Source organism: Micropterus dolomieu, linkage group LG06 (assembly GCF_021292245.1).
Source record: "Micropterus dolomieu isolate WLL.071019.BEF.003 ecotype Adirondacks linkage group LG06, ASM2129224v1, whole genome shotgun sequence".
Lineage (NCBI taxonomy): Eukaryota > Metazoa > Chordata > Actinopteri > Centrarchiformes > Centrarchidae > Micropterus > Micropterus dolomieu.
In genome coordinates this window covers 16,461,399-16,472,270 of record NC_060155.1, presented here as the reverse complement: position 1 = coordinate 16,472,270, position 10,872 = coordinate 16,461,399, and positions in this window count along the sequence as shown.

Here is a 10,872-nt window from a genome sequence, read left to right as displayed (position 1 = left end):
AACACTACAATTGTTTTTAATTTAAAAACACACATTATTGGGGACCCCTCCCCCCAGACACCACCAATAATCTAAAGACATAATAACACGTTATTATTGCATTATTATGCATTAATTAATCTGAACTAATTGGTCACAGGATGGATGGGATGTTGATCAGCCTGCAAATCACCCACCCAAACAAGCAGTGGAAGGAGGCTTCGGCAGACTACACTGGATGCAGTGTGTGGGAGAAATAGATAAATAAAAGCAAGAAAAGCAATCAAATGCCATAGCGAAGTGGATAGCTACACACTGCATGCTGATGTGGGACTACGGATGGAAATTAGCTTGTAGCTACAATCCGACATGTTTACATGCATGTATTCCATGTTTGTTCATTAACATGTACTGTCCCAATCAAATAAATAAATAAATTAAATTAAATTAGTATTGGGGAATTAGGAATGTTAGGAACATTAGTAATTTTCTTAAAATCACAGCGTAGACACTTGGCCCCGCAGAGTTGCTCTTTGCTCCGGTGATCAGACAGCACTCCGCAAGTGAACAGCAACGGCTTCTGTCTGCTACATAGCTGTAACCTAAATTAAAATTATAGGCCAACGTTACATAACTTTACCTGATAGACCTTCATCTAGTTTTACGGGGGTTGCTCTGCCATGCAAATTCCCTCCTGTTGATGTCCTATTTAGTAAACAGTAATATATTCTGGAAACTCACAAATAGCGAGGATCAGTCTCTCCGCATACAAAAAGTTCAAGACAATTCAACTTCGGCAGTGGGCGACCACTTCACCTCATTCTACAGGACACTTGCTCCTGAACATAGACTCTTTATGCTGCTCCCATTGTTCCCAGCTATAAAAGGTAATGCCCTGGCAGTGGCAAATAGCTTTGGTTTTATATTTGATTTGATTACATTAATGTTTAAGTTGAGATTTACAAGAAATATTTTATTGCTAATGTGTAAAGGGAATACTGCTGATAAACAGAACTTTATTTGTTTAAAGTGTTTGCAAACCACATGTTATTGCACTTTTGTGTATATAGCAGTACATTTAAATTAGAAGTGGCAATACACTACTTTAGAAAGCATTATTATGTTTTGCGCATAACAATGCGATTAATCGATTAATTAAAGATTTTAATCGTTGCCCAGCACTACTAATATGTACAGCTTAATAGTAATCACATAAGGCAGCCATGCTTAAAATTGCAGAAAATTATCAGTTTGCTTGATGCTGCAAATCAGCTGTTATCATGGCTGGTCAACATGAAGAAAATCACTGTTTAATCACAGTTCCATGTGACTGACCAGCTCTATATTGGCAGGTGACTGACAATATCTTGCACTTTGTTGTTGATTACCTTTAGGGCATTCAGAGAACTCAGCCATACCTCTACATCTAGTAGTGCATAAGGATTCAGGGGGAGTGTAATGATGATAGGACCCCCACATTAGCTCCTCTATTTGTCTATTTTGGCTCCTCCCTGCAGACAAGCTAAGTAAGTTAAGATTAAAGTCACATCGAAAATCGACTGCTGTTAGAGAATATATTGAAGATTGGTAAAAGAGAGAAGAGCTGAATAACAGAAGGAAATGAAAAGGTCTTGTTATGTTGTTGCAGCAGCAGACCTGTTACTGGGTCAAATTCACTCAAAGATTATCTCTGTGATATTAAGGCACTGAGGGAGCTCTGTTCAAGAAAAGATGTATTCTTTTTCTTTTTTAAAAAAAAGTTTATTACAATGAGGCAAACAAAGAACATACAATGTTGTAAGGCATATACTTTCTCAGTCTAAGAATATCAATTTGACTTGCAACATAACAGGAGCCAAAGACCCATGACTATTTTTTTTTTTTTTTACAAAATCTTGGCAGACCAAGCTTCCTTATTCTGTAAATAGATACACCCACATACAAAAGTATGAGACCTCAGAAATTCCTTGTGCATTTTAATAATTGAAATCTGTGAGTTTTCTCCCAGTGGTCTTTGTGTGATGTACACCAATGTCTGGGCCTCATTTACAGTCTGGGCTGCTGAAACCACTCCATGCATTCAGATGTGGCTTTGCTGCCAAACTCAGTGAATGAAAATGAACAGTGGATTGAATTGTCAGGCTGGAGCCATACTAAGAGGAGCCACTCTGCAATGAAAAACGGACTTTCAGACTAATGTCTCTCTTTGGAACAGAGTCTCTGCCTAAGACTAGACAGACAGCAACAGCCTCTATCTTGTATGTAAAGACATCTATGACAACAGCTCTACTCTATCTGCATCTGGGTTTGGGTGTTTGACACAAAACTCTGGGAAAAGGTCCCTCAACAATCACTTTGTGTCTAATCAAATCAATTCAACAAATAAAAAAGATTAACTGTTGTTACTTTCAAGTCTTCCCCTATTTTACTCTGGATATCTGAGAATCAAGCATTATTGCTGGATGATTGGGCTGCAGCTGAATTAAATGATTACTTCCTAAAACATTAAACACTAGAAGTCTTTGTAAATCTCCTATAAAGAGAGGATGGAGGTGGGTAAATTATTATTATTATTTCCAGTACTTCTCACATTGTTTTTTGGAAACTTAAAACATATGTCCAGCAGGTAGGAAAAAAATTAGGGTTAATGTCATGACCTTGCCTCTGAGTCTGTTTTTACAGAACCAGTGAGGACAATGGCAACCTGTGCGCACATTGATATTTATGCACATAATCATACACTCAAGCCACCAGAGCTACCTGTCAAAACCAAGAACCAATCTGCAAGAGTGATTAGTTATGCTTGACTGAGTTTGCTGAACATTCTCCATCTGCATGCACTAGTAATGTATGGAATACGCAGAGTTGATAATAAGGCTGGAGACTGACAAGGTTAAGCTGATGCAGATGCAGGATAAACAGTTTGGCATGGATAGAGGTCACTAAGGTCTGACAGTTTGGAAGGTTCTTATACAGTTTTGTTCTTCCTTTTTTCAGGAGGATAGCAAAATGGGCAAAGGTAGAAAAATAAAACCAAATATACACTGTATTGTCATGACTGAGCTGCAACATATTCTATGATTCCAGTTTTTCGAGGCTGATTTGTGTCAAGTAGCAGTAGCAGCAGTGAACTGTAATAGCAAACTGCATTAATGGAACATACTGTAAATCTTTCAGTGCATGAGTACATTTACAGAACTTAATCTATATAAAACTGATAGACTGGTGTCAGTGCAGGGTTATACAAAAAGAAATGTAGCAAACACATTAAAGTTCGGGTTCAAAATGGGGGCAGTGATTCAAATACAAAAGTAGGTTCCTTTTTGCAACATTGTCCGATTGACAATAAGCATGTGGTTAGCATGGATGAGTTATCTTGCCAGCATAGCTGAACAGTCACCTTAAAAGCCCCAGAGACATGTTAGATTGCACACTTTCTCTAACTCAGCCATTTGTAGTTGGGGCGATAAACCACAGTAAATCTCTCAACTTTTATAAATAGCATTAAGTTTCTTTGCTTATGTTGCCAAACATTGAAACCGCATCGACTGGTCAAAATCAGTAGCACTGCAACAACAGTAAATACTTTGAAGGTGACCTTTTTGTCTGTGAAATTGTTTCAATTTTTTCTGCTAGCTGTGTTGGTGGTGAGGAAAATAAAGTCACGGAGGGAGAACACAGTGCTTACCTTTGTACTGTACCTGTATTGATTTGACTCATAGCAGACTGAACCACAAATGTGTCTTTTAAGATATAATCCACAGAGAATGACAGAGTTTTGTCAGCACTCTAGTTGTTCAATGATACACATTGAAACTTGCAGTCATCTACAGTGTATTAAGAAGTGCATGAGACAGTCATGTTAACCACCTAACATAACAGCACACACTGTCTTTCTGAGCATATGACTTCTTTTGAATGACTTACAAATAATATTTGTTGAAATCCTTCTTGGCAGCAATATCCTTGGACGACGACATTCTCACAGAGAAGGAGGCCAGAATTTTCTCAGAATATGACTGACTCCTAAGATTCATTTGGTTTATATGGCTGAGAACAACACACATTCAACTTTCAAGAAAATAATAGAAAGTGTCCTCTCAACAGAAGCCATGCTTTAGCTGGAAGGCTATTTGTCAGCCTTTTCTTCTTCTAGTGGGATGGTATCGTGCTGTAGTAAATGGACGTTTCCATCGATGGTTTGTAATGGTTCTTTTTATTTTGATCTTAAGGACAGCTACAGAGTTCACTATAGGGGTCTTTACATTAAAGAAATTGCCCATACATTTTATCATGCTCAAAGATCCTGCGAAGTTTTCAGAAAACAGTGCACTATAGGGAAGAATACTTGTAAGTCTTATGATGGCTGGAAATTTGCCCTTTCTCACTTCAGGGACAGTAAGGTCCATCACAGCAGATGCATGAAAACAGAGCATAATACCATAGAGTGAAACACACCTGCCTACATATCTCAGTTCCTATACACAAGAGCAAGGCAACCTGCTTTTGCTCAGATGGCTAACTGTTGTAGGGATAAAGGTTTCTTACACTGTGTCCTTAGATATGGATGAAATGACAACTGTGGCTCACTACCTGAGCCCTTGTGTATATGGTTACATCATGTAAGTCCGACAGCCGCTGTGAAATGTTTTCCTAGCAGTGTCAAAATACTGCTGCAACTTGTTTGCCAAGGTTGCTTAACAATGGACAAATATTAAGAATCAATATTTGAATGCTGTCTGTTGACTAAGATATATTCTTTGTAGTACAGCCATAATGACACCAAACCAACTCAGAAATACTTAAATAAGAATGGGTTTGCCTTTGTTCAAATAAAATCAATGTCATTTGTAAAACTCAAGATCTAATCAATAAATGTGAACAAAACTAAGCAATTTACTCTCAACAGATATATCATACTCTGTTCAGCCAAACGGTTGAGATTGTTGTCTTATTTTCTTAGAAACATTCATTCATCACAGTTGAATTTGAGTTTTTCAGTTGAACAGATGCTACTCTTTGTGGATGCTTGTTTAAGAATGCTTTGATTGATGAATGAGGCTTCCATATACACTGAGGTCTAGAAGCTTCCATGAGAAGGAATTAATAGATAGAAGCTGTTTAGTTTGTTGCTGATATTTAGCCAACGTATTTCCCATGGTAAGAGAGACATTGCCCATGCCCCTCTGCTCACATATATCTCTTGTGATATGTGATTCCTTTTATAGGTGGTTATAGCTGGCAGACACCTATACACATAGGAGCCAAACACAGGGCTAATCAGAGAAAAACGACTAACTTCTCTCTCCGGATAATATATAGCAGTAGCAATATAAGTATTTCAATATAACTTTAATATAGGGACTAGCTTACTAACAGTAATAGGTATCTGTGTTGTCATTCCAGTGTATGCCACTTTGCCTCCACCACCCTACCACCAGTGTCAATGTCCTTTCTATGGCACCCCTGCCAGGGAATCCCTACATTGATGGTGATTTGTAGGTTTATACCATATACAATGGTATATGAGTGGCTTTAAAGATCCAGAACTTGTCAAAAAAAACCCAAACATCTTCAGTTTGCTCAATGGTTGAACGTGGTTAATGGTTGCATAGGAAGCAAGGTCTGACACAAGATTCATGACAAAGCAGGCTGTAGATATATTTATCCTGCTTGACCTTCTCTTTTAGTCCCCTATTAGCCGTGGTCTTTAAACATTTTTGAAGTAATGCGTTTCCCAACTCCTCCACTGCTGCTGCAAACTCATTCATTGTGGGACAACTGAAGTATAGCTCTATAGCTCCATTCCCCATTGCTCTCAGCTGGAAAAGTAGCTGTGGGAGGGAACTGCCATCTCCCTGGGTGTCAGTCAGATTGCGGTCTATGGGAAATGACACATGAGCTGGCCACATACTGAGCCTGCATGGTGGGATAAAGGCACACGTCTAAAACGCATAGCACCTTAATGGGATTTGCTTTAGAGTACAACAGTCTTTTACAGCTCAGATAATTATATTACATTTATGATACCCAGGTGTGGGCTTCTTAGACCCCTAGACTGTGAGGAAACCCTTGTCAGCTGTCCATCAAAAGAACTGAGGGAAATACATCGCATCTATGGTGTCCAAGGCTCTGACGCTGCCATTTCAATCATTCATAATGGAGAATTATTTCACAAAAGCTGCAATATCTTACTTAAGTACTCTGACTGACAGAATACAGCTTATCAAAAGGATTCCACACACAACTTTGTTTTCCTCCATTTTGTTTGTTCATAGTTTCAAAGTATATGTAAATACAGTGTTAGTATCTTTCATCCAACATCACTGCAGTTCTACTTTACTTACAGCTAGCTCATCAAACTGCAGTTGGTCTGATTAAACTAATTGGGTTAAAGCAAAATATAAGTGTGTTTCTCTTGCTGAGTTGACAAAATTGACTTGCAGGGCTGGAAATGTCAATAATTAAACACTAGCATGGCAAAACCTTCTTGGTTCACAGCTTGCATCTTTGCTCTATTTGATCTTCAAGGCTGGTGCGGTCTGGCATCGTCAGTCTTTAATGTGGGTTCAGGATGGATTCGCAGCACTGAACCCCACCCTCTAAAGTCTTTCGGTCTTCCAAGCTTACTTGAGTTGGGCCTGGCAGGAGGCTGAGATCTGCCTTTTGTGTCAACCTTTTGAATGTGCCCCCGCACTGAATGTATTTTTCCTGCTGTGCTGAGACACCTTGGAGCTTTACACACACACACACACACACACACACACACACACACACACAGTCAGTTTTGTCCATGGGTGTTTTTGCCTGTGTGTGTGCACAAATATATATGCTCTCACACACATCGTCACATGCGCACATACATTTCAAACAGGCAAGTATCTTAAAAAATAACTGATGGTAATGCTTAATACGAGTTAAGAAAAACAATGTGTTGCTAGCCCTGATCATCTCTCATTAGATACACAAATTCTGCTTCAAGGTCATCACCAGGGTACTAGTCAGCTACCAGGGTAGGGTAGATCCACCCCCTCACAAAAACTAAGAGAAGAGAATGACAAATTAAGCATTTCTAACCATGCAGTCCTCCACTTCAGTCATGATTGAAGTATCTCAGCAACTACTGAAAAGATTGCCATGATAAATTGTACAGGCATTTATGTTTCACTCAGGAGGAAGCCTACTGACTCTGGTGATCTTATGACCTTTCCTCTAGTGCCACCATGAGGTGATGATGATGATGATAATGTCAATATCTTTTAGCCCAAGCTGCACTTCCTTCTCTGTTCTAATTACTAAATATTAGCATACTTACACACTAATATAAGATGGTAAACATAATTTTTATTAAACATCTGCATTGTCATGTTGAGCATTGTGAGCAGCTCACAATACAGCCTCACAGAGATGCTAGCACGGCTGCAGTATTGTTGTAAATTGCAAAGTTTGCACTGTGAACAAAGATAATATTTCCTCATCAAATTACTTGCCACCAAATGAACAAAAAAAACATCTATATGTATTGTAGGCTTGCAAACAGGATTCTTATGTAAAATAAAAATGCAGAAATAAATTGAGGGGATGTCAAGTTTATTTTATTTATATAGCCCAATATTACAAATCACAATCACAAGGGGCTTTACGGATGTGTGGGAGACAAATGAGCAAAGTGGGAAAGGAAAGAGAGAGAGTGATGCAGGTGGATGTATGAGTCCCTCTGGTATCCTGTCTGGCCCTGATTGGTGAGTTAGAAAAGGAATGGTGATGCTCCATCTATCCATGCACAGGCTGTGCTTCTCTCTGGCCTAATGAAACCATAATAGAAGATGACAGGAAACAGGGCGGGAACGCGGCCTTCACTGATACACTGGCTGGATCTGTACTGTAGATCACTGATTGTACGTGTGTGTGTGTGTGTGTGTGTGTGTGTGTGTGTGTGCAGCCATATTGCGTAGCTGTTTGGAGTAGGACAAGAGATTTAGGCACATACAACTAGAAATGGTTAACCATAAGTGTGCCAAATGTGTAATCATGTGGAAAGTCCTTACAAATGTGGCTTCATTTGAAACCTGTACCACAGTAGCAGGCTGTTAACTAAAATCAAAACTAATCGGTAGTTCTACTGTGTCGGACCCAGCCAGATGTCTCATATGAAGATAATGCCTTTTGCCTTTGAATGATGGCTCATTTCTGTGGGGGGGGGGGGGGGGGGGGGGGGGGCGTAGGATTCGGATGAGGGATATGCTCCGTGCCTTTTCTCTGTTTCCCTGGTTTGATTTTTTGAGTCTGTTAATCCTCTGGCAAACTCTGATGAGACTGCAACTCCCTGGGAGTGCTAACAGCACATCAATAATACATCCAGTCCAGCTGCATCCGCTAAACACTCCACACACATATACACACAGACACGCACACATGCACAGATACACGCACACACACGCACACACACACACACACACACAAACATGCATGCTCTGTATCTCTCACACACATACATACATACACCCTTCCCATTCTCCCCTCAACCATGGGTTGACTCCTCGCTGTCACTGTCATAAAAGCTTTGCATTATTTATTCATGGCAGACCCAAAATATGCGCTAAAACTGTCCAGAAAGGAGGTGACACCTGAGGCATTTTCTAAAGGCTGCTGTATCATTCAAGTACAGACTGATTGCTTAGTCTGGAAGGAAGGTGACAAGTGTTGTTTAGGCTTTAGCGTTGGTACAAAGTGCCTCTATGTTTACACTTAGATTGCATATTCAAGGTTGTGGCTTTCTGAGGTCCCACTAAGTGCACATCAGCATGAGTGTCTGCAATATGGCATCAATGACGTATTTCTTTCAACACAGTCTTTGTTTATGCATTACAAACTATTAATTCAAAGAAAATAATGCATATTTTTCTGGTTTACCTTAGGGCTTTAGACACTGGGTAATTCTTGAGAAGGGCTATTGCTCTATGCATGCTGTATATGGTTTCTGCATACAACATTTTAACCTGTCCTTTACCTTATTAAAATGTGCATTTGTGCATGTTTATATGACAGGGAGCAAAGCTGTGAATGCAAAATTGTCTATTTGTTATTCCACTCTGCCAGGAGGACAGGAGAAATTAAAAACACACTCACAGAAGTGCAGTGGCAACCGTCCAGAATGACTTTGTAATTAATTTCAGTGCATAACGTGAGTGTATCTTTTGTCTATTTCTGAAGGTTTATAATCTTTGGAGACCTTAGTCAAGGCCAAAGTGGAAATGGCTCACATACATAAATGAAACCTAATCCTGCCAGTACCCATCTGGCCTGCTTCTGTGTTTGCAAGTGAGACCAAGGTTGAAAATAAAATACAAGGACATTTCTCAAAAGATAGAAAAATATATACAGCCATGTACAGTACATAAATAATATGGAAGGAAACGGCAGTGGTCACTTTGTTTTCCATTTCTAAGCAGGCAAATTTCCAACCATTCCAAAGAAACAGTAACAACAATAAAATGAGGCAGGAAAAGTAAAGAACATGTTACCTCTTTTAAAACAGAAGAATACTGGATGAAAAGGATTACATTTATCATGATCATACACTATTTTAATACTTTTAGATTTCAAGGAGGGGATATTCACTTCATGCCAATTATCAGCGTTGTTGTCTAAAAGACAACAAGAAGCTATTTTATATATTCTATATTCTATAGAACGTATAGTGGAAATAATGAATTGATGTGTTATGCTTCTGATTGATGAGTTCCATCAGATCTGCGTGATGATTGATGGAGCTGTTAAAAGTTTTTACACTTAATGGAACCCTTTAAGCCCTAGAAGTCTGCTGGATGATCTGAAAACCAACTGACTTTAAAGGAACTGAAGCTGAAATATATCAGATTGAACTAATTGAAACTTGATTTCTTTTAGTTCATAAAGTGTGATTTAGTATGATAAAGATGCATATTGACCCATACACATTCTTGATATTTCTTTGATATTTTGCTGCACAATACCATTTCACATGTTGACATGGCCACAGGTCATTCAATGTCCTTTTACTTTATTGTTTTACATTTTTTTTTAAAAGACACCACAAGATGGATGTTGTCATGTCCACATACAACATAGTCCTTTCATACAATGTTAATAGAAAATATATTGATTGATGCACCCTTAATAATAATGAAGTGGAAATTGTTCATCTTACATGTATTAATAATATTCACTATAATAGTGCACATTACATTAACATTAGATTAAGATACTACAGTGTCAAAGACATGTTTTTAAAGCCAAAGGTGACCAGCCAGCCAGCTGATTATTCCTCTGAAACAGTCAGAAATGTCGAATGTTTTATTTGGCCATATTCAAAATACTGACACTCAACAACAAATTGTGCACAGGCAAAATAAACTCCTTTCTTCAATCAGCATAATTACACTGTGTGGTAGCACATGTTAGATGAATGATTCTCTGTTCAGTAGTCCACTGCTTATCAACACCTCCTTCTGGTTCACTCTGTGCTTTGTCTTGCCTTTCTACCCTTATTTTCTTCAGATAACAATTGAAAACAGATTGCTTTTTGGTGCTAGCCTAATTGGGATGACATGGCTCATCAACACCTAGGCTGAACCAACCATGTCTTTGTAGTCCGAGTGGGAATAAGACTCAGAACAAACACGAAAGAAAATCTTTACTAATTCTCCGGGCTTATTGCTTGTTAAGAAGGACATCCAGGTTTTATTGTTTCCACTATCCCTTCAAATGCACACAATCTCTTCATGCTGGATATTTGAAAACAGAAATATCAGTATCTTTAAACACTTTATATAAGAAAGCTAAAAATATACTTGTTTCTGATATACAATAATTATGTGGTTTTGGGGTACCACCAACAATTTTTTTTCTGTT